The sequence below is a fragment of the Bidens hawaiensis genome, unplaced genomic scaffold, assembly GCF_021521415.1.
Source record: "Bidens hawaiensis isolate Kalapana, Puna unplaced genomic scaffold, B.hawaiensis_p1.1 tig00019665_1, whole genome shotgun sequence".
NCBI lineage: Eukaryota > Viridiplantae > Streptophyta > Magnoliopsida > Asterales > Asteraceae > Bidens > Bidens hawaiensis.
In genome coordinates, this window is record NW_027492984.1 from 164,427 (window position 1) to 190,520 (window position 26,094).

The window sequence follows — 26,094 nt, forward strand, 5'->3', positions numbered from 1 at the left end:
TGTGTTTCATTTTCGGATTGTGAACGATGCTGTGAGCATGTGGGTTAGAAGTAAAGTAGTTGAAGAGCTAGTTTTGATTATATCACCTAGTTTGTAAAAGATGTTAGAATGATGTAATATATTGTAAATTAGTTAGTAATGTTTCTTTATGAACAATGTATTTGATACCAGTTGTATCTGTTACATTTCCGTTTTACGCTTTCGCAAATCGCTCAACGGTGTGTGACATCTTCAAATGAGATTGGAATTTGAAATAACTAGAGAATCCGTCAAGAAAACAGTAGTACATCTTTCCAGATAGCTACTCGAGCATCTGATCGATGAATGGGAGAGGAAAGTGATCCTTCCTAGTGGTGTCGTTGAGTTTACGATAGTCGATGCAAGCTCTCCATCCCATGACGGTTCTCATAGGAATCAACTCATTCTTGTCATTGATGACTACCGGCATTCCTCCTTTCTTTGGGACTACTTGAACAGGACTTACCCATGGAGAATCGGATATGGGGTAAATCAAGCCTTCATCAAACAGTTTGAGAACTTCCTTCTTCACCGCATCTTGCAAATTTGGAGTTAGTCGTCTCCGGTGTTGCGCTATAGGTTTGATGTCTTTTTCCATTAGAATCTTGTGATTACAAAATAATAGGCTGATGCCTTTGATGTCTATGATTTTCCAAGCAATGGCTTTCTTATGAGATTTGAGAACTTCAAGTAGTCTTTCTTTCTCATCGCTAGAAAGGTTGGAAGAAATGATGACAAGTAAATGAGAATTGCCTTAAAGGAAAGCGTACTCGAGGTGTTTGGGTAATTCTTTAAGTTCTAAAATAAGTGAATCTTTGATAGAGGTTTAGCTTTAGGTTCTAGATCTCTGTTTATTGTTTTGAATGTTTACTCCGAGTTGCTTTCTACTACCTCCTCTTGACAAACAACATGATCCTTTGAATTTCCTCGATCAATTGTGTGCCACATGCTTCTTTTTCAATTGTATTTCATAGATGGCAACTCACTATTGATTCACACATATCTAGGAAGTATGCGCAATCATCGGTGTACTGCGAATGTTTCATCGATTTGCCTATGTCGAAAGTCACCTCCTCATCCTATACTTTAAGAGTGAGTTTGTCAGTGAAAACACCTTTGAGTTATCTAGCAGTAGCTAAGAATTGTCTTCCAAGGATAAGGGGTACATAATTGTCTTCATCCATGACCAGAATAATGAAGTCGGCTAGGAAGATGAAATTTTCGATTTCGACTAACATGTTTTCAACTATGTCTCTCGGGTATTTCATTGATCTACCAGCTAGCTGAAAGCTCAAACGGGTTGGAGTAGGTTCTCAAATTCCTATCTTGGAGAAAACCGTATAAGGCATTAAATTGATTTTAGCTCCTAAATCGGCTAAGGCGTTGCTGACAAACAAGTTTCCTAATAGACGGGGAATAGTGAAACTTCATGGGTCAGTCATTTACTTTGGAAGCTTGTTTTGAAGAATGACGGAGCATTCTTCACTAAGTATTGTGTGTGATAGTTCTTCTATCTTTATTTTTTTTATAGAACTTCTTTTAAGAACATTGCACATTTTGGCATTTGAGAAATGGCTTCTATGAATGGAAGGTTAATACGCAATGCTTAAATATTTCTAGGAAGTTTCCATATTGCGCCTCCATTTTTTCCTGCTTCAGTCAGGCTGGATAAGGAATTGGTGGAACATATGGTTTAACAGGTTCTTTGACATGTTTAGGGGTAGTTGGTGTTGGTTGATCATTGGGTGTGTCAAGAACCTCAGCTCACCTTTAGATTGGATAGTTGTGACTTGTGAGTTGTTTGTAGCAGTTCTGCCATTTCTTAGGGTTATGGCATTGGCTTGAGCGTTGGGTTAGTAATTGTGTTACTAGGGAGTCCTCCAAGTTGTCTCGGAAAGTAGCTGGGCTAACTGACCTACTCGATGTTTGATGCTTTGTAGAGAAGCCTTCTGGTTCATTAGCTCTACTTCGTTCTTCAGGAATTGGTCTTCGGTCAATTTGTTCGAAGCTTCAGTACTTGCTATGAGTTACGTCAGAAGAGTCTTCACTGTAGATCCACCAATGGTTGCTGACTGGCACTTGTTCCTTTGTTCTGGTATGGAGTTTTAGGTTGAGAGAGTTGGTTTTGATTGAAAGGCCGTTTATCAAAGCAAGGTGGAGCTTGATTGTTGGCTCCATCCCTCTGGTTGAAATTAGGATGGTTTCTCCAACCAGAGTTGTAAGTGTTGCCGGACATGTTATTCTGTCAGCTTACAAAATCACATTCTTCGATGGTCATACTTCAGCAGTATTTGACCTTATGATCTCCCCCACACCTATCACACTTTACTTTTGCTTTGACAAGCTCAGAGTGAAGCTGTTCAACTTTCTTTGAGAAGGACTCGAATTGTGCAGAGATAAATGTACTATTGTCGACATGGTGTATTCCTTTGCTTGATGGGGATGATCGAGGTGGATTATAGGCAAAGCCTTTCTTGGCAACTTTTTCCAGGATCTTGAATGCCTCATTCGGAAACTTGGTTCCGAGATCTCCATTAGCGACCTAATTGATTGCTAGTTTGTTTTGGCTAGTTTGAGCATCGAAGAAAGTTTTAACTTTAAGCCACTTGTCCAATCCATGGTTCGGACATCGTCAAAGAGGGATCTTGTATCTCTCCCATGATGCGTGTGGTGACTCATCTCATTTGTTTGGAATTTGGTGATGGTGGCTCGATAATTGGTAGTTTTGTATGGTGGAAAGTATTTTGGAAGGAACTTCTCTACCAGTTGATTCCAGTTAGTGATAACACCAGCTGGTAAAGATTCAAGCCATTCCAAGGCATGACCTCGAAGTGAAAATGGGAATAGTTTAAGTCTTGCTTGATCTTCGGAGCAATTTTGGATTTTGAAAGTTCCACATATTCGACGAAATCGGGAAATATGAGATAAAGGATCTTCATCGAGAAGTCCATGAAATTGGACAGAGTTTTCAATCATATGAATTGTACTAGATTTGATTTCGACATTTGCAAGAATTTCGGGTGGCGCAACGCTATGGCCATAGCCGTCAAGTGTCGGCTTGCCAAATTGGCTCATTTTTAGCTCATTATCTAGTTCCACCATCATAGGTTCCTCTGGGTTCTCCTCGATTGTTCTATCTCCTTCTAGTTCATCCTTAACTCCTTCGGTTGCTTTTCGTGCCCAAGAGTGTGTTCTTTGGTGAAAGTGGAGTTCGGGTTCAGAAAGTGGTGAGACGAGTTCGGAAGTACATGTAGAGGACATACACTAACTAGTAAGGTAAAAAAAAAAGTCTAATAACATAACTTGAATATGATGCTAATGACATAACTTAGAAGTTAACAGAAGCAAAAGCCCTAATTTAAACCTTCAAAAGGATCCCAATTTGTACAGCCGGCGCGTCCGCTCGCGTATAAAATATAACCTATGAAAAATGTTACCCCAAAACATCCTTATACATTATTACCGATAAATGTTTTTTCATATCCCATGGCATAACAAACAATACATAAAATATTCACGAAGTCAAACCTTCAAGCATAACTCATTATGAACCTATATGCGCAGCATCCCAAAATGCTGACGCAAACAAAAACTAAAATGATCATAACTTGACCATACAAACCTGATTCGAGCGAATCACATATCCATGACCTCGCCACGACATTCCGGGCCTTATAAAATTAGTATTACGTTCTACCTCCGCCTCCACAACTGCCATAACCCAAAACAGCCTACGGGTTCGTTCGGTTTTGCACATTAACAGTCGAATAGCTCGAAACCATATCAAATGAACTCCGTTTTAGGCAAATAATATATCCACGCGTTCATCTCGTCAATCTCCACCATATCCACTAGTTCCCGTCATCGAAAAACACATCCTCCCTCCCTCGAAAACTGAACAGTTCATAGGAGAATGAACAATCAGCTGGAATGCGAACCATTAATATTTTGCTAGTGTCTTGGTCATATGAAATTGAAATCAAGCAACTAATATATTCAAATGACTGTGTAGCCGATCTCTTCCACCCCGAACTATAGCCGTCGTCAGAACCGTCAGAACCCTGATTCTTGGCTTTTTCATCGGAAGCTTGTTTTGATCGAACGCTTCCTCATCCAAACATCCCCAATCCTCCATACCACCAATTAAAACTGAAAAGCACAAAATCATATCATGAAATCAAAAATCCTACCATCACCATATGTTAAAACTTTAGTTTGGATTGCATGTTCTTACCTGGAAATTGACGAAATCACTGACTCGTACCACCTCGTTCGTCCATCCTCTTTCTCCTGCTCTCTTTCTTGGTCGTGGACTTCTCTGGATTCACAAATGAGTGAGCTAGGGTTTTTTCCTTTGGTATTTGAATTCACCAAATTCTGACTTTAGTCCCCCTAGTTCTCAAACTGACTCCTTGCTCCTAAAGTTTAACTAATAATCTTTCGTTTAATTACAACCGGGCCCCCTTAAGTCAATTAAAACATCTGCATTGCATTTAAAATCACATTCCGTCATATTTGATAAAATCTCGTTTAACCCTTCAAAACACGTAGACAGTAATGGTCAGGTTTTACAAATGATTCCGTCTCCCATGAATTTACGGGTGTTACAATTGAGGAGCAAGAACACAGGCAAGAAGATCATTATTGATGGTATTGTAGATCCATTGAATACAATATAAAGTCATTTTAAATCAAAAAGACATTGCATATTATAATTGTTCCCTACATGTTTTTATTTTTTGAAAATGATTCTTTACATTATTCAACCGCGACTTAAAAAAAACACATTTTCAATATAACAAATTAAGCATCATTCATATAATCGTCAGTCATCAAACAAAAACTAACGTTTTTTTTTTTTATTCATATTGGATTTGATTATTTGAACTCAAAATCAAAGAAAGATTGATGGACGAGTAAAATCATGCAGGTTGTCGGTTGAAGTCGGAAGCCAAGTCGTGTAGTAACGATCACTCGCAATTAGATCTGGATTGAAGACTTGAAGGTTAATGCATCGCTAGGGCTGGAGCCACTGGATCGACGGATCGGGTTGATTGTTGAAGTCCGATGATCAGGTAATTGATCGATCATCGGTTTCATTGTTTTTATTTTCATTAAATGTTTTTTTAGGTATTAGATGTAACTGTGTAAGTATGTTAATTGGGTTAGACTTATTGCCCCATGTTGTAAATAACTTTTGGTTCTTTTATAATTTATTGTTTTGCTGGCTATTTATAATGTTTGTTTAGTAATTTTTTTTATTTTATCAAAGCTTTATATATTTTATAAAAAATGAAGTGCTAAAAATATTTTTAACTAATTCTTCATAATCATCCGGTTCGAATAGTTTTAAAAAATGATACTAGTTTTGTTCGTTGAAAAAAAAATAAGTTCACTCGTTATTTTGATATTATAGACTATATATAAAACCGAGAAAAGAATAAATTAAGACGAACCCGATGACCAAGTTGTACCTCCTCCGCCACTAAATATATGCAGGTTTTTAATTTTGATAATTACGTTTACCGTCGAATTTAATCAGATCCCATGTGGGGTAGAAATTATTGTCATGTATGAAGGGGGTGGATACGAAAGGGGTGGATACAAGGGCAGTAGAAAGGCCCCTTGAAAGCAAGAGAAACGCAAGATATATTTTTACAATTTTATATTTATTTTACATGTTTTCTTACCTGCAATATGTATATTTTACAATTATCAAAAGCCATCATTATCGATCACCGGGCAATAAACGCAAGTGTTTAAAATAGAAGATGTACTAAAATATAATAATATATGTATATAATAATATACAAAACTCCCATCTTCCCTCTATATATACAGCCAACCTATATCCTTCTTCAACACCATTATAACCCTAAAAACACAAGCAGCATATTTGCATCAAATGGGTTCCATAGTAGAAATAGAAAAACCACATGCCATATGCATCCCCTACCCAGCCCAAGGCCACATCAACCCCATTATGAAACTAGCCAAACTCCTCCACTTTAAAGGCTTCCACATCTCTTTTGTCAATAACCACTACAACCACAAACGCTTGCTTCGAACCCGGGGCCCGTCCTCCCTCGACGGCCTGCCCGGCTTCCATTTCTACTCCATAACCGACGTGCTTCCGCCTTCAGATGCGGAAGCCACCCAGTCGATTCCTGCCTTATGTGAATCGGTTCCTAAGCATAGTTTGGAACCGTTTTGTGAGCTGATCACTAGGCTTAATGATTCAGATGGGCCACCGGTGAGTTGTATTATTTCGGATGGGTGCATGAGCTTTACGCTTGAAGCGGCCGAGAGGTTCAGGCTGCCGGAAGTTTTGTTCTGGACTCCAAGTGGGTGTGGGGGGTTGGCTTACACTTACTATCGTGATCTTGTTCAGAGGAAGTACGTTCCCCTCAAAGGTAAAAAAATGTTACTGTTTTGTTTTGTCGTAATTAGACCATATTTAGGGGAATGGCTTTACCAACAAAAAGTATAGTCGCATCACTGTCATTTAAGTGTGGAGAGGAGACATTCACTAAATAAACTCTCAAATAGATATAATGATTCAACTAAAAACATAAATTATGTTCTAACATTTTTTTTACAAAAATTGCAAACAAATTGTTCAGTTGGTTAGAACCACACCAAATCTCCAACGCCGGTCACTTCACTGTGTTGTTTGGCACCCCACCTCTTTGGATCTAATGATGTTTATCGTTTAGAGGTGGTGATGTGACATTTTAATTGGTTAATGCCCACAGCACATGTCAAAGTTAAACCTTAGTTACCGAATTGTGAAAAAATATCATTGTTGTCAGAATCTATTACGTGTATTTTTCAATAAATTTGTAGGAGTTTTCCGTTGAATATATCACTCGGATTTTATTTTATTTTATTTTTAAATTTACTTTTACTTTTAGTTTCTTTTAAATTCAGTTGCTACAATAAATGAGAGATTTACTATGTAGGTTTAAGGACAGATTTCTGAAGAAAACAGTTGTGTTATCAGTCATAAAGTAGTCAGATATACTTTAGATCCATGCGGCGATACCCATACTTTCGTTATATATACCTATTTTTGATTAAATCCAATATGTAGAAATAAAAAATAAATAACATATGTGCAACTTTAATAACGACAAACGAAAGAAGTTTAAAAATATCTAAATTATTAGTTGATAACGTAAGAACATCATTTCCGACTGGACTATGCAAGTGGCCGTCAAATGACATTGAGCGGCTCCTAGGTGGGGCCACGTTTGAGGAATGCGCCCATGAAGTGGAAATCCTTTGCTGGGGTCTAGCTTTCTCAAGTACTGTGAGAGGAGTGTTACGAGAAGGATGTAAATGAACTGAGGTGACTTTGAGTAAGTTTGAGCTAGGATCGTTTAACATATGAGAACTAGATCCTGACTTATGAATAGTTTTTAAAGATCAAGAACGGTTTAACTATTATATTAAATTTTTTATAAGAATTAGTGTTATTTTCTAATATATTTATATTATTATTTTTGCATTTAACATAATATATATTAATATCATATAAAGAAAACAATATGAAATATCAAACAAATATAAATAATGTTAAATTAGTTTATTTTTAGACTCGAGTTCATGTAGGCTGAGCTCGGTTCAGCCTTTTAGTCAGCCGTTAATAGTTAACAAAGTCATTTACACTTTCGCCAGCCAGCGATGAAGGGAAAGAGCCGGCCAATATAAGTGGTACCAACATAAAGGGCCATCTCTCTCACTAAAGTCGGATTGATACTAGCTAGGAGGGGGGACAAATTTTCCAATCATAAATCCTTAGAAATTCACTAAAGTTTTCAAAGGTACACATGAAAACAAATATATAACTGGTATCACATTCTAAATTACGTCCATAACTCATTATCATCAACCGGTTATTACAAGGATTGCAATTGAACCCAAATGCTATGGCTAAACTCGAACCCTTAACACATACCGGACGAATAATTAGACTGGGTTTTGGGTATAAGAGAGTAAAATATTAGTGTTAAAAATTACTATGTGCATGATATTAAATTGAACCCAACCTAATGGTATGAATTGGCAATCTCCGAACCCTGTGCATACAGACTCTCTTGTAGCGGTTTTACCTTTTTCTTTTATTTTTGGGTAATGAGTTATCTACTTACCCAATAAAATTTTGGTTTTCTTATATATAAGATTATATAAAATAATCTAATTTCTAGTGTCCTTATGTAATAAAAACATATAAAAATCAAAATAGTAAACAATGTGCTTGGGATAACCAGTATACCTGATACCCTAACACACAATTATAATCGAGAACTTGATTGAGCATTAGATTTAGCAGAAAATATGATTTAACGATCGAGAATAAAATAAGTATTTTCAAAATTGGTATTATTCTCATCGCTTCAAAAAAAAAAAGTTTCATCCCTTCAAAACAATTGCCTTGTTAATTCTAACTAGATTTTCACCCGGCGCGTTGCGCCGGGGCAATTGGTAAAACCTCAACGTTGAAACCTAGCTGTTGGTAAAACCTAAACGTTACGTCGGTGAGTTGACGCGAATTCAGTTTGTATATTTTACGTTCTTTACAATATAGACACCATTAGTAAAACATTAGCGTCCAAAAAATATATATTCGTCAAAATAACGTATAACAAAATAAATTATTTAAAACGAATCTGTTTGGTCAGTTAATCCGAGCGTTGTCAGTCGCAGGCGTTGAGGCGGTAACTGGACACGAATTAAGTCGGTTTCGGCAACGTTCGTTACTGTGTCAGAGCTAAAAAAGGGGGGGAAATACACAAAAATTGAGTGGAACAGAGGGGTGGTGTCCGCCAGTAAACTCGAATGTTGGTAAAACCAAGCGTTGTCGGTCTCGGACGTTGAGACGTTGAGTCTATGCGAATTAGATTGGTTTTCGTCATGTTCGTTATGATATCGGAATTAAAACAAACAAAAGAAAAAAGCATTATTATCATTCGGCCAGCTTCCCTTATGTTCATTACGGTACCAAAAAGGAAATAAAAAAACAAAAAAACAAGTAAGGTGCCACCAAATGACCCAATAACGGCTTAGCGTCACAAAACTTGTAATTTATATATATTAGATAGATAATAGATGATAGTGTGAATAACCTGCAAAACTCCAAAACGTTAGTCCCTTACCAACATCCATGTAATAATATTATTATATAAATCCAATAAAGAAAGTAGCAGAAGCACACGTCACACGTACCACTTTTTTCTCTCAATATCTTCGCCTGATTTCCACTCAACGGAAAATATCTATTGTAAAAAAAACTATTGAAATTACTAAAATTTCCTTATTACTGTAGCAATGCTTCTTTCTTAATAGATAGTATAATTCTTAAATTCAGTTGAAAAAGATATCAAATTAATTAAAAAACACAGAACAATGATTGAGAAGCGCGACCATGCGAGTCGATATAAAAAAGCAATGATTTGAGTATTGTGAGAGAATTATTATTATTATTTTTTTAACGATTAACGAACAAATATTCGGCTAAATGGATAACCAAATGACAAAAGGCGATCCTATATCCTGCGATCATAGACGGAGTTGGGTATCCCAAGTTCACCATCTCCCATTCCAGGGAAAACCTAACGCTTGAAGACCCACGACAGTAAAACTTGATTGAGATTAAATTCAAACTTGAAATATGACAGTCTCAAGCTCAAATCTTCACAACCTCTCCAATACCAATTGAGCTAAAGCTAATTAGCACACGCGAATTATTAACTTCTTATATAGCAAATATTAAATACTTTCACAATAAATTTTATTAAATATATTTTCCAGATACAAGAAAGAAAAGGATTATTAAAACCTAATAGATGACAGATTGCTCTCTATCGCAATTTCTTGCCTATTTAGCAACTATTTCGATATAAAGGATTATAGGTTAAAATAGAATAAAATTGTAGAGAAATTTCAATCAACAAATTTTATGTTTAATTTAATTTATGATTGATGTCATTCTCATTTTAACGTGATGATAGGTGGTTAAGATATGAAATAGAGGTTATATATATAAATTCAACCCTTATAATACTTTCTGGTGTGGTTCTCGATTTACCGATGGAAAGTGTACGTGGGCGGCGGTGAACATCATCCTGCTCATATCGGTGCCACCGGCGATGATTTTTTGTCGGAGAAATCACCTATGAACATGCTGATATGTTTGACAATTTTGCAAACCAAAAACATTAATTTGCAAATATAATATAAACGGCTAATCAGGTATCATGCGGTGGCATTGATAGCCAAAAGACAAGGGTACATGCACCAATCGACCGGTGTGCCGATGGTTGATTGTTATGCGTCTTATGTCCAAGGCTTGATACAAAACTACTATCGAGCCGGGGGTCTCACATGAAGCAGCCTCTCTATTCCTACGGACAGAGCCGGCTTAACCGTGTTAGAGGCCTAAAGCTAACTAAAAAATTAAGGCATTTTCCAAAAGTCATTTTATGAACACTCCTCTTTTGCCCGGGTTTAAAATCAATCGTTTTACATTAGTTGGCTAACTTACTTCTACGATATCACAGAGGCATAAACAAATCAATAATTGTTACAAAGTATTTCTATTTAACACAAATCACATGTTATTGCAAAGTAACAAAAGCCCCTAAAAATATATATATGAAAAAGAAATTAATTATTAATTTGCATAAGCAGATTCCACTAAAGCTTCACTTTTCTTATAAGTCAGCCCAATTTAGTAAATTTACAAATATATAATCCAGCCTAATTTACAATTATATAAACCAAAATGAGTTTTAAGATTAAGAGGCCCTGAATTAGTGGAGGCCTAAAGCATAGGCTTGACTATACTTACCCATCAGCCGGTTGTGCCTACAGGGTAGAGGTAAAGTTGTCTACATCTTACCCTACTCAGACCCTATCATAGCTTTGCTATTGATGGGATATACTGAGTACGATGATGATGATAATATAAACGGCTAGACTTTTTTTACTTTTAAGAAAATTTGCTAAGGACTCAAAACATTGTTACAACTTACAAAGAATGTCAAATAAGATGAACACAGAGAAGAGAGATGGAGAAAGAGTTTTAGGGAAAGTGGGTGTTTGGGAAATTAGGTATATTAGTATTTATTTTTATTTTTATCTAATTTTTAGTTTTAGTTTCAATTATCTATAATATATATAATTGAAATCCTAAAATCCTACGTGTCGCAATGTGGTCGCTCCCCCCTTTTATAGAAGCCACCAAATTGCTTGATTTTTAAATGGAGTCTTCTCATTGATTTAACCAAAATTCATGGGTATGGGTATTACCAACACCAAATAGCTCTTAAACGGGTTATAACATCTAATTAAATTAAAAATTAATCCTACCAATTATTTGATAGGAAAATCCTATAAAATAAGGATACACTAAAATTTAATATCCAATTTAAAAAGAAATAGATATTATTTATAATTAATAAACAATTTTATAGTAAAAAACATAAGCGGGTCATGGGTCACCAAATCTAGATAGCTTTTAAACGGGTTATAACATGTCATTTTTTTATGAAACCCTTTCATCATCAAATCCTAAGTATATTATTAACTTTCTTATAATAAAAAAAATCCAAAAAGTAAATATTAAAAAACGAAAAATGTAAAACAACCATTCTCTCAAGCCATCAGATTGCTTTATTTGTAAATGAAGGTTTATCACGCATTTGATTCGAATTCATGGGTAAAGGTCTCACCAAACCTACATAGTTCTTAAATGAGTTATAAAATCTCATTATATTAAAAATTAATCTCATCAAATATTTGATATGAAAATCTTATAAAATAGAGATATACGAAAAATTAATATCCTATTTTATTTAAAAAAATATTATTTATAATTAATAAACAATTTTATAATAAAGAAAATAAATGGGTAATGGGTATCACCAAACCCAGATAGCTTTTAAACCGGATTATAGCATATCATTTATTTGTGAAACCATTTCATCATCAAACCTCAAGTATATTAATTATTAACTTTCTTATAACAAATAAAATTAAAATCCAAATATACATATATAAATATTGAAAATGAATAATGTAAAACAACCCCCGTAATACGGGGGATAAAATCTAGTATATAATAAAATGAATGTAATTTTGTTTTTATTTAGTTATATCAATTTAAATGAAGGTCCGTTAAAAATTATTCTTAATTTTGTTGCATTAACTTAATTTAAGTTATATAGATACTATTATTCTTTTTAAAAATATAGAAAAATGATGAATTGGTGATTATTTCCTTGTTTTTGTATAAAAAGTGAAGTGAAGTGGGGTATGATATAGTGTTGATGTGTCACTGTAAAGTGAGAAGCAAGATGACATGCACACCATATAGGCATATAGTCTAAGGCTATGTTTTGTGGTTTTAGCCTCCCCAAATTCATCCTATCATATTACGTCACGTGATGCTGACTGGATCTAACTCTTCATTCATAGTTCGCTCGCGATACCATTCGCCACAGTCTGTTGTGGTCCGCTAGCTGTTTGCGCCACATACCCTCTCTTTAGCAGCCACTAGCCGGCTATCGCCTGCTCGCACAACCGCCGCTCACGCCACCGCTCGAGCCATCTCAGTGTGGTGTTCGCCATCCAGGAGGCTCGCTCCGCTGGCTCGTGCAGCCGATGAAGTGCCACAACAAACAGTCTAAGGTGTAAAAACTTAGTTTTTTAAACGATATTTTTCAAAAAAAGAAAAAGAACAGAAGAAAAAAACTAGGATGGATTGATTGGTTACTCCTTATTAATTAATCCAGTTTTTGAAATGGCGCGTAAAACGAGCATACATTATTGTGTATGTTTAGATTCTTTAATGCCTTTAATAGTAAGTTTAGATTGAAAATATTAGTGGTTGCTTCATTATGTTTCACGAAACAACAACAATCCACCACCATCTACTATTATAATAAACAAAAATGTTGTACCAAGTGACATCTATTTGGTTCATCTTTGTGTTATTTGGCAAAACATTATTTAACCATCTTAATTGTTTTTCAAAGCAATAAAAACTTGACAAGTTTAGCTTAAAATATTATAATTAATGTCTTCTCTTGAAAATTTGTTTTTCTTTTTTTTTGAATTTGTTTTCTTCTGTTTGAACGTTCTTAATTCGAAATTAAAAATTATTATTGTTTTCTTAAACTATCTTTGTTATAACAAGTATTATAAATAAAAAACTAATATTAATTTTCATGGTTTTTAACACTTTTGCTTCTAAGTTTACTAACATGATTTTTTTTTAATATTTAATTTTACCAAAAAGAATTGTTTCTTAATAAAGTCCTTTTACAATATTTGTTTTAAAATTTTAATATAACATTCCTTTGTTTTTTACGATTTAATGACGTATACAAGATAATAGTCTTTTTCTGAATATAATTATAACTTCTACTATATTTCAAAAAAATAATAATAATAACATGCTGTTTAGAAACTAATTTTTATATAATATTACCAACTTATGTTTTTTTTATTAAAATTGGTTTATTTCACATAAAAACAAATGTTTAAATGTTATAAGTTTTGGACAACCATCCAACAACGGTAATTTTCATTATCGGCCATGCGATGCTACATGCTCACGTGCATCAAATCTAGATAAATGGTTTCAGGAAAAATTCATGTGAATGTGACCAAAATATCTGATAGCCGCTACTATCAAAAACATATAATGGTTTAATGTTTGTTTGGGATGCTGTGTTGCTTTGAAAATGTGAAGCTAAAACATTTGACAGTCACTACTATCCAAAATCTATAATGGTTTCATGTTGTTTGGAATGTTTTGTTGCTTTGGAAAAATGAATCTTTTTTTTTTGTATTTAAGATAATGTTTTTTATGTTTTAAAGTACCTTTTTAGTTTTTGTAGATTAACATTATTTTAACTCTTAGTATTTGATGTGTTGCTTATCTTTGTTTTAAACTTTTTCAATTTATATTGCTTTATAATATAATATATTTATTTTAAACTTTATGTATTGTTTATTTAAGTATTTGTATTACTTGTATTAATTTTTTTTACAATATAAATCCATATAGCAAATTAATATTAGTACTAAGTAATTTATGTTTTTAATAATAATAGTGTGTTATTAGTAAGAAAATTTTGATTAAATAAATTTTAAACATTAAGGACTGTTTTTTGAGATTTATTGTCGCATTTTATAGATTAAAACTAGAGATGGATGAAGTCAATCTTCTAATATTCGATAAAGAGGGTAAATAAAAATGTTGTATATGAAGAAATTAATAGAGATTACTGAAAATTTACCATCTAATTTTCTTTTTCTTTTTTTATTTTTGTGAAAATTTTATTTTATTAAACGTTATAATACATATTCATATTCATATTTATATTCATATTCATTCCTCTAATACCAAATTAGTATAAGTATTTCATATTGTTTTGTTCTTTTGTTAATATAGTTTACTCAACCCGTGTATACACGGGTATTTAACCTAGTTTATGAAATATATAAGTTGTGATATTTAATTATAATAAGTAGGTTTTGATATAATTTGATTTCATCAACCTTCAATGATTATTTATATATATCCAATTTTTGATATGTGTGTCAATAGCATGAAAAGGATTTGTATGACCACCTACCTGCTATTAAAAATGTGATCTTTTAGATCTGCTTGACTTTCTGTTTTTCAAAGATATCAATGATCTCTTTGTCTCAAGACCTATTCAGAAATAATTTTTTTACAGTTATCGACAATTTTTTTATCGATACCTAATTGACTATCGTTATATAAATTTATTTTTGATCCACATCTGTTTTTTTTGTTTGGATAATCAGCATATTATTTTTGTTTTCTCGGTTCGACCGTTCCGCTTGTGTCAAATTGAGCTGGGATAAAGAATATCAAATATAACCATAAAAAATATATGAAACTTCATTAGAAACGGATAATAAAAATAAAATATATTTAAAGTTTTTTCTATACGGATTTTAACATTCATAATCAAGTCTAATACAACTATCATTTCAATTCTCATTACTTAGCCAATTACGCAAAGAGGACTTCATTTACTAAATCACCGAAAAGTATTTTTCAACGCTTGCGATTTACGACGGGTAATATGAGAGCTAACTTCAATAAACGATAAACCAAAGTTGCCAAGCAAAACAATATATATAGACATCCGAAACATTTATTTTATGATTAAATGTTTTAGTCTAACTCATTCACCGTATTCCTCGCGTCATCATAACTTTTTTTTAATTAGGTTAAATGTAGATTAGAATGGGAGTTTGAGACTTGGGCTTAAAAATTAGGTATAGATGGATTGGACGATATGGTTTAAATTTGTATTAAATTTTTTTATGTTAAACTCAAATGTAATTGGGTAAATTATTTACATACAATTATATTTTTAAAATTTTAAATACGTAAATTTATTTTTATTAGGGTTGGCCTCAAAATTTTATGGGGGTCATTCTTGAAATTCCACAGATGTCGTGCTATCGTTCTCGAAATTCCACATGAGTCGTTAAAATATCGCAGGAGTAGGCCGGAATTTTAAGAAATATATACTACTAACAGAATTTTATCACATGGTCAGCCGTCCCCCCTCCCCATATAATAGGTTCGCTAATGGGTCCCAAAGACGTACACTTGTTGATGGTTTAGTTTGATAAACTTTTTAACAAGTTTTAAAGGTTGGCTGGTTACTATGTGCTGAACTATTAAGAGGTTTGGCTGACTAAGAGATAGCCTATGAATCATTCAGCAGGCCTCTGAAACTTAATCGTTAAAAAACTGTATCAACTATTAAGAGGTGTCTTTTAGTGAACCAACCACACTTTACCTTTGACCAGAATGTAACCTTTTAATGGAATAATTAAAAGCATACCAAACACCACCTTAACGAATATTTTATAACATAGTTAGTTAGAGTAACATTGATAATTTTTATTGTTATTATTTTAAGATTTGATTAAAAACAAGTATTAAATTTTGTTGTAAATTGATTTTCTTGTTTGTTCTAATATTAATCTTTAATATTATTTGATTACCTGTTATAGATTTGAGTGATGTGACAAATGGGTATTTAGAGACAAGCTTGGATTGGATTCCTGAAATGAAAAACATTCGATTAAAGGATTTTCCTAGTTCATTTGAACCACAGACATTAATGACGTCATGCTCAACTATCTGATTACGGAAGCTGAAGCAATCCCTCGAGGGTTAGCCGTCATTCTCAACACATTTGACGCGCTAGAACAAGATAGTGTTAAACCATTACTTGCCATGAACCCAAACATTTTCACCATAGGTCCACTACACATGATGCAACAATATGTTCACGATGACAGTCTTGAAAACATTGGGTCCAACCTTTGGAAGGAAGATACAAGTTGCATCAATTGGCTTGACACAAAAGACACTGGCTCGGTTGTTTATGTGAACTTCGGAAGCATTACAATTTTGACAAAAGAGCAACTAATTGAATTTGGGTGGGGACTTGCTAATAGCAAGAAGGATTTCTTGTGGATAACCAGGCCGGATATTGTTGGAGGCGATAAGGCCATGATGCCACCAGAGTTTGTAGAGGAGACTAGAGGAAGAGGCATGGTTACTAGCTGGTGCCCTCAAGAAGAGGTATGTACTTTAATTACATTAGAAAAATATACAAACAAAAAAAGTTTTGGATTATGTTGAACAAGACATACAACACGGGGTCACACTTTTTGCATTACTTGGTTCATAAAACCACATAGCACTTGTGATTTTCAAAATTGTACATTTAAAACCACAGAGCTTGCAGGAGTGGGTGGCGAACTCACCAAATTTTTTAAGACGAAAGTGAATAGTTGAAATTTGTTTATTTATTTTTTGTTCAATATCTTATTAACACATAATTACCTACCGAATAGTCGATGCCGGACCTTATTCATGCTGTAAATAGAGAATATTTCAGTATCCTAGTCAGGTTTATAACTTACAAGACAAATGAACTCTTAGTTGGTTATGGGAGGAGATTGTAAATATCCTCGATAACGTAGATCAATCACACTACTGATTGTCGGAGACTTATTTTCGTTAATTTTAAACACATCTAAGTACATTGTTTTGTGTGGTAATTTGAGAAAATCTTTATTGCAAGTAGAGTTGTCTAATTTAACGAGCACAGGTTATTAAACAAAAAAAAAACAACAAATTATGTGTTAATTAGACATTGTAAGAGATGTGGAAAAAACCAAAACAAAATTCAACTCGGAATTCGCTTCTCTATAGTAAAAGTTGGTGAGGTTTGAAATATCTAAAAATATTGTAATAAAAATACTCCTTGATTCATACTTTTTCTGGCATGCAATAAACTAAGAAACAAATGGTCAAATGCATGTTTCCTACAATCAACTACACAAATAATAATTAAAAAACTATATATATATATATATATATATATATATATATATATATATATATATAGACACACACACTAGACGGGAGCCCCCGTGATGCGATGTTTGAATATAAACTCTGGTAATCACGTAGCAATTATGTGTGTTCATGGTTTGGTTTAAAACTTTAAAATCGTTTAAACCAGCCATCGGTTAGGTTTCACGGTTTGTTTTAACTTTAATTTTCGGTTTCAATTTATAACGGTTTAGTTTCGATTTTCGTCAACAAAAAATCGTAACTAACGGTTTGTCTCACATGTTTAACTTAAAAATCGTTAAAACCGAGTTGTGAACAACCGTACGCGCCATTTTATTTTTTTAATTGAAAAAAACTAAAACATCATACTCAAATTAAGGAGAATAAAATTCTCGTTTTTATGGTGTAACTTTAAAAAAAATATATTAACATATGAAAAATTTATGGTCGTTTAAAAATCGTTGGGGTAAGTTTGTTTAAAATTAAAATAATAAAATAATATATAGTGAAAGATGAAGGACCAAACTTGCCAAATATTATTTAATTTAACAAGAGTCTAATAGAGTTGAGAGTGCAAAATTATAAATATTTTCAAAGAATTAAAAATTCATATGAGATTTTATATTTGAAACACCATTTTGTCCTTCTTCAACATGCCTTATTTGTGGTACATGTTTTATGTAGATTGTAAATCCCTTAAAACCAAGATGTCTTAATTTGCCCTCCTTTCATAAATTATATGTAGTATGTATAGGGAGAGGATCAAGAGAAAACTTAATAAACTCTTAAAGATTATTTTTAATTAAAAATAAAAAAAATATTTTTAAATTTCTGTTTTTGTCATTATTCTTTTATTTTCTTACCCTTTGCTCGAAAAAAATAAAAAAAATTAAAAAAAAAATCGCTATAATGCACGTACGTATTACTGTGCGATACCGTTGTGTTACACATGTGTATTACTATATATTTTTAAGTTTAATAATGTTTAATTGCATATATTCATTATTTGTGTATTGTATATGTGAAGTAGTGTTGTATTATATGAAAAAAATAATAATAATAAAATAAAAGTTGATGTCACATGTACGTTAATGTTGCATTACACATACGTACTAATGTGTATTCGATGTGCGTACTAGTCTTATATTGCATATATACAATAGTTTGCATCAAATATGCGCAATATTACACATGTGCACTACACCGACGAGGTTACCTACAAGTCGAATTTTTTTTACATATACGTAATATATGTAAGTTACATGTACGCAGAAAAATTACAAAATTTTTTTACGCACCGAGTCGACTTTTTACATATGTGTAACCTACGATGTAGGTTATAAAGCATCCGGCAATAGGGGTGTTCTTGACTCATAATGGATGGAACTCCACTATCGAAAGTATTAGTAGCGGTGTTCCGATGATCTGTTGGCCGTTTTTCGCGGAACAACAAACAAATTGTTGGTATTGTTGTGTAAAATGGGGCATTGGAATGGAAATCGATACTGATGTGAAGAGAGAAGAGGTAGAAGCTCAAGTGAGGGACATGTTGGATGGGAAGAAAGGGATGATGATGAAAAACAAGGCTTTGGAGTTGAAGAAAAAAGCCGAAGACGCGGTAGCTATTGGTGGATCGTCTTATCGCAACTTAAAAAAATTAGTTAGTGATTTTCTCTTAAAAAAGTGAAACTTATGCTTTGTCGCAGACGATGTCTAAAAAGTATTGGCAATAGTCGTTGTGTGGTTATAGGTTGTTTGTTTTTTCTTTTTTACTAATAACTTTTATTCAATAATAACAGACTATTCAGAATCTCTACCAGATAATATTGTAGAAATTTTTTGTTTCAATAGGGATGTTATGCTTAAAATTAAGTCAAGAATAAAAGAGTCCACAGAAATGAAAGTTTCCAACATATTCCGAAAATAAATGGGTTGTGAATGATGATTGATGTAAGTTTGATAAGATGTTGACTCGATCAACATCTTTGTTGGGATTTCCTCCTAGACGTGTTTTAGTTAGCTAACGGATCAAGTAACAACGTAATAAGACGTATATACTCAAAGTTCATTACATATTGCTTATATTTGCTGATGTTCAATCATTAACAGGCCATTCATCGAGAATGATAAATAATAATAATAATAAATTAGGTCTCGTACGAAAAAAATTGGGCCTCCTCATAATATAAACTTGTCGATTATAAATCAAATAGAAACAATACGAATACAATTGTTATATGATAAACGAAACAAAAGTAGTGTATCAAAATGATCTAGTCTTTATAGTCCATACCTTCTAATTTTTGTTTTCAATAGATTTCATCATCAATCCATTAAGCTTTTCTTTGGACATTGTCGATCATAAATAAGACTTCAACAATTTCGAAAAAGCTTCTTTCTGCCAATACCATCGTTACCGGAATTGTCAAAAGCATTTTATATGCATTTATAGCATTAGGAAAATGACCGAGCCGCTTGATATTGTTTAAAGCATCAAAAGGGCTTACAATGTGACTCAGTAAGAATGTCTCAATCAACTTCAACTTCAAATAAAGTTCATTTGCATCAAAGTCCAATTCTTCCTTAAATTTCAATGCATACTGAAGACGATAACAAGAGTTAAGATCTTTTTCATCAAGTGTCTTCAACGTTTTAGGAAATAGAAAACAAAATATATATTTTTTCGAATTTTTGATATTAATCGAATCTTGTTTCAAGAGAAACAATAGCTTGATCAACAATGCATAAAAGTAATTGACTTTAAACTCCTCAATGGATGAAAATTTAACTTCTTCTACACTTGAAGTCTTATTAAATTGTTTTTTGCTATGTATCACACGCTGTTGAGGAAATCCCTCAACACCCATTTTATTGGTAATTTTTGGAGCTTCATCAGCCCCCTTAGAGAACCCCACTTCTCTAAAATTCTTGAAGTATCTAATAAATTTGTCAACTTCATGAACAACAAATCAAGAACCACATCATTTGATTGCAACCTTTTGCTCACTACATTCACGCTCGATAATATTTCTGATGCAGGAGCATCCGGCCCATTAAGGCCCGGCCCAAATGTTTATTTTTATTTATAAATAAGATTGTTAAGTCTTTTGTTTAGTTAGTTGATTATTTTTAATAAAGAATTTGTAAGCTTTAAGCTTGTCTACTGAGTATTTTCGGTTTGGGTTATTTGATAATGATCAATTGCTCTTGATCCATTTGAGTAAAGCCGTGAAATCGGCATCATTTGGTATCAAAGCTTTGGTTGTTCAAATGGCTCTACGTGAAGACGGGTGTTTTCTTGTTCGAAGAGTCGCCGACCGAGGCATCGACGAGAACATTGGTGCTTCACATGCCCGTGGAGAAGATCGACTGCCTACTCGCAGATTCGCCGCCCGAGGCAGCGATGGAGTCTGTCCCGACCCACGGGATCTTGAAAAGATCAAACAACTCCGACAACGAGTCCACGATCTTGAAGAGATTAAACGACTCCGGAAACGAGTCCGAGATCTTGAAATAAAACAAGAGATCAAACAGCTTCGCCAACGAGTCCGAGATCTTGAGTTACAACGGGAGATGCGCGTTAAAGAAACTGAATCGGGAACTATCGTATGGGACGATGTGAACGAGGAAGAGGAGCATCCTTTCAACCATCCCCACCTTCGGTTCGACGAGCCAATATATCAAGAGTGTATATTTGAAGATATGCCGAGGTTTGATGACGAACCGAGTTCCGATGAAGAGCCGAGATTTGATGGATATGGAGTTGATTTCTATGAAGATGTATGTTTATATGTGGAACAAGCTCTCAGTCGGGTTTTTGGTGAAGAGACGGTAGTCTTTGTTGATGATGCGTTGATTAATGGTGGCTAAATAAATCCAGTAAATCTTGATAGCATCGATGGTGGTAGTCCTACGGTGGTAGTTAGTGGTCAGGCGGATGAAGAGAGCTCTCCATCTGCAGCTGTGGTTGATTCTTATGTCAAGCCGGATGAGGCACACATTCAAATTGCAAGAGATTTAACCACATCTCCGGCTAACAACGAAACTCAAAAGGAAACTGAATATCTAGTAACCGACAAATATTCGTTTGTTGGCGATATTGCTAATAATTATGGTGATTTGAATTTTGCTAAAATTATGGCCGACAATCTTGGTAACTCACATTGGAAGTTGGCAAGTTTGGTAATTGAAAAAATTAAGTCCAAAGATAAAAAGATGGAAGATGATGAGTTGACTTTTAGTAGGAATTTAAAATGCATGAATGACATCCTATTGGAAAACAATGCAAGTCAAGTGGATGACATGGGTATGTTTCCTAGTTCCACATATTATCTAAAGCCACATCATACAGTTTCCATGCCATATGGTCCTATAAAAATCGTGATGGCACCAAATAAAAATCGGATGGGTGTTTCATTTGATCCAGGTGGATTTGATCTAGAGACAAAACTGAAGGATGAGTTTTCTTTTCCAAATATAGAGAGTATGATGCAGGAGCATCCGGCCCATTAAGGCCCGGCCCAAATGTTAATTTTTATTTATAAATAAGATTGTTAAGTCTTTTGTTTAGTTAGTTGATTATTTTTAATAAAGAATTTGTAAGCTTTAAGCTTGTCTACCGAGTATTTTCGGTTTGATTATTTGATAATGATCAATTGTTCTTGATCCATTTGAGTAAAGCCGTGAAATCGGCATCAATTTCATACCAAATGACAGTTTGTACCAAAAATTCAAATTCACAAACTTCATGCCTTTTTAGTGATTTAGCTTCGCTTTGAATATTATGATCTTTTTCAGAGGCTCTAACTTATTGCAAAGTTTTTCTTACATCTACACGTTTGGTTCTAATAGGCTTAATTCTATCTATACGACTTTCCCATATGAGTGGTAGACAATGACTTACGAGTCAATCCTTTAACATTTTCTTTTAAAATCCGCCACCTATAAATAGAATTCGCAAAGATAGTATAAATCTGTTGTATTGTTCCAAAATATTCTCTAGACTTAGTAACAGTATTAGCCATGTTACACGATGCAAGATTAAGAATATACACCCACAAGCACTATACGAAGCTCTAAGATTTTTTTTCGAGAATCTCCTTTGAACTCTACTATGCTTTCCCTTCATGTTTGCTCCATTAAAATATCCTTGATCACACATATCATCAATATTAAGAACAAGAGACTCTAATTCCTTAGATGTAATTTCAAATAGTCCTTTACCAATAGTATCATCAACAACCAAAAATCCTAAAAAAGATTCCTCAACATCATAAGAATTAGATTTAAAATTGACATATCTAACAATTATGGACATTTGTTCTTGGCAATGTGTATCCGGGGTGCAATCAAGTATTATGGAGCAATACTTTGCTTGCTTTATCTTTTTGATGATCTATGCTTTAATTTGATTAGTTAGTAATTGTATTAACTCTTTTCGAATATTATACCCATGATAATGCACATGGAGTTCTTTACTCATGATACATCACACATGCTTTTTAATAATCAAATCAAATTCTTTCAATGTCTCAATCAAACCCAAAAAGTTTCCATTTCTTTTTTGACACAACTTCTTATTTGATCCGCGATATGCTAAACCATGTTTAGAAAGAAATTTGATGAGAGCAATAATCATAAAATGACTTCTTTCTAATAATCTCTTCCTTTTTTAAATTATTCATATGCTACTTTGTCAATTGTTTCGTAGGATTCCAACCTTTGACGTATTTCAAACCATTGATTTGTATTCTTGAGATATTAAAAGCTAATTTCATGTTCTTTAAGAGCTTAAGTAGCATGCCTACAATCCACATAACCTTCATTCTCCAACCCACCTTTCATATGCCTTTGTTTTACAACTTATAACAAAAACAAAAGGGTTTGTCTAGATCTTTCCAATACACTAGCCATTCTCTATGCACATCTCTAAATTTGATAGAATTCTAATATAAATGACTCTAGAAAATCATCTTCCATGCTTATCATGGGACCCTTATTAATAGTCAAATATCTTTTTGAACCTTTCTTAACCAATTCATTAATCAAGTTATAATTAAGGTCATCACAAGTTCTAGGATCAAAAATATCAATACTAGGATTAACACTAGTATCACCTTCACCCACATTTGCTTCATCTACATTAGCATTAACGTCATCTTCACCCACATTAATTTCATCCATATTACCTTCATCTACATTATCATTAACATCATCTTCACCCACATTAGCTTCATCCACAGTAAGTTCATTAACATTAATATCATCTTTACCCACATTAGCATCCATTAGAATTAGAGCTTTGAGGAAGTTTTGAGAAAAACATGTGTATACACGGCCCTTTGTAAGCCTTTGCCTTTTCTTCCTCTAGCTTCTTCTTATTACTTTTTTTTGGCACCATAGAGGTATTTGTATTTAGGAACAGGAGGCATAATATCTAGACAAAAGCAAAAATATTCAAAGTTTCATCTTGCAAAGGCTAATATCAAACATACACACAAACACTAAGTATATTAAAATCATTAAGTCTAAAGACTATACATCAAACTATCATACAATTACATAAACATTAAGTCTATTCAAACAAACATCCGGAATTAATTCTAAACGAAAATGCAAAGTGCAAACCCTAGGTCAAAATACAAGATTTATTTTGTGAAACTTGATACATAAAAAAATTCCCAATTTCATACTTGATGCGTGACGATTTAACAATAAAAATTTACAAAACCCTAGGTCATGAGTTCATTCAACAACAAAATTGGTGATTCTCATGCCCTGCTACCCTCCAAATCGCGATTCTTGTGGAGCAAGATCGACAATCGTTGGAGTGGTGCACCGGTGCATTGCGTCTCACTGTATCAGTAATCCACTTTATATTTTGTTAGTATTATTTTAACTTGGTTTTAGGCTTGCATACATGTAACAAGTTTTAGAAACCATTGGGCCTCTTTCCTTTTTGGGGCCTCGTGCATATGCACAGTTTACACAGCCCAAGAACCAGTCCTGTCCACACTCCACATTACCCCCCTTAACATAAACTACTTCACAAATTTTCATTTAACATTGACAAACTGACCATAATTATTATGACCGAACTAACGCTGATCACAAAATTAACTATTGTCACTGGCTAATTTCCATTATTAGAAAATCTAAAGATCTTCGTTGATGAAAAAATGATTTAAGGTATGAGATTATTAGTTGGAACAATGATGCAAAAGAACAAATACATAGTAAATATAGGAGAGGTGGTGTAGAATACTTGTAGATTGGGAATGATATCATTAAATTTGCTAGGTGGAATTTGAGAAAACTTGAAAAGTCAGACTTGATCAATCCAGTTAACAATTATAAAGTAGGAGAAATTCAAGATTATATCAGAAGACAGTGTGATAAAGATTTTTCAGACAATAATACAGCATAAGTTAAAATAAGAAAGCTTAATATTACTTTGCAGGTTATTCGTGGAAAACCAATTTATGGTGTAAAGTAATACCTTCCGCTCCTCCAACTACGTGAACAATCGAAATAGTCAAATTTCAAGTTGATGTTTTTTTTGACTATGTTATCACATGGATAATGATTATTTTACAAAGGAAATGATGATACTCCTTGAAGATGATACTTCTATTAGATTATCTTTGAAAGAGTTAAAAGCAATTCATTTAGAATGACCAAAAAGTTTCATATAACATGGCAACATATTATATATAATATAGAAGTGATAATGATGCAATGAAGATCATTAAGATGGTAAAGAAAATAAATTAGTGGATGTTGAAACCTCTACCGATTCGGTGGTGAAGAGTTTCTAACGACACTTACAAGAATGGTGATCTATTGAATGAATGATTGTTGTGTTTAGTGTATTTAGTGTATTTTGTGTATATGTTCTTATGAAATCTCCCTTTCCTTTATATAGATGAAGGGAGTTACAATGAATACCCTTTGGGTATGACTCCATTACACATTTCCTATGGTTTCCACCCTTCCCCTATGGTTCGACTACACTTTAGCTCTTTGCCCATTGGATTATGCTTCCTGTCTTGAGACAACATGCCTTGAGCCATCAACCGGGCCAGATGAACAGGAGTTATATTTCACTCCTGAACTCCTTTCCCTCCAAGCTCCCTTCTAGAATTCTCTTTATATTCGGCCTTCTTTGTTGGGCTTCCGTCTTCCTTTCATTTTAATGGATCTGAGCCTACCTTTGAAGCCCAATTCAGAGGTGGGCTCTTTAAGTCCACCTAGTCTATTATTCTTGTTATTTATGACAAGGGTGTAGGACCTCAATCTCAAGTGCTTCCTTTCTTTAATATACTTGGGCCCTTTTTCTTGTTCAGGTCCATTCCCGGACAGTTTTTATTTATGGTGAAGCCCAAGTTTTGGCCAATTTTCTCTTTTGTCCGTATTAGTTTTTTGAAAAGATGGTTTCTTCATTTTCCCATGAAGCCATCATATCATCCTGCTATTTTCCTTTCACCATAACTCCCCATCATCAGTTTCACTCTATTATCCTCTTTACTTCCGACGTTTCTTCCATTCTGATGATTCTCGCCACCCCCTCTTTCTTAACAAAGTTAGTTGTTGTTACTTTTCTCTTGTTTGAACATGAGTCGTGATGGTATGTCTACCATAAACTC

The 26,094-nt window shown here is 33.6% G+C and overlaps 1 pseudogene across 1 annotated transcript; it reads left to right on the forward strand.

Annotated features, from left to right (window-relative positions):
• The first annotated feature begins 5,923 nt into the window (after positions 1 to 5,923).
• On the forward strand, positions 5,924 to 19,137 carry LOC143558885 (UDP-glycosyltransferase 85A8-like; annotated as a pseudogene). Its single transcript, XR_013139825.1, has 3 exons — positions 5,924 to 6,431; positions 16,093 to 16,669; positions 18,786 to 19,137. The product of XR_013139825.1 is annotated as a UDP-glycosyltransferase 85A8-like (transcript).
• The last annotated feature ends 6,957 nt before the right edge of the window (positions 19,138 to 26,094 follow it).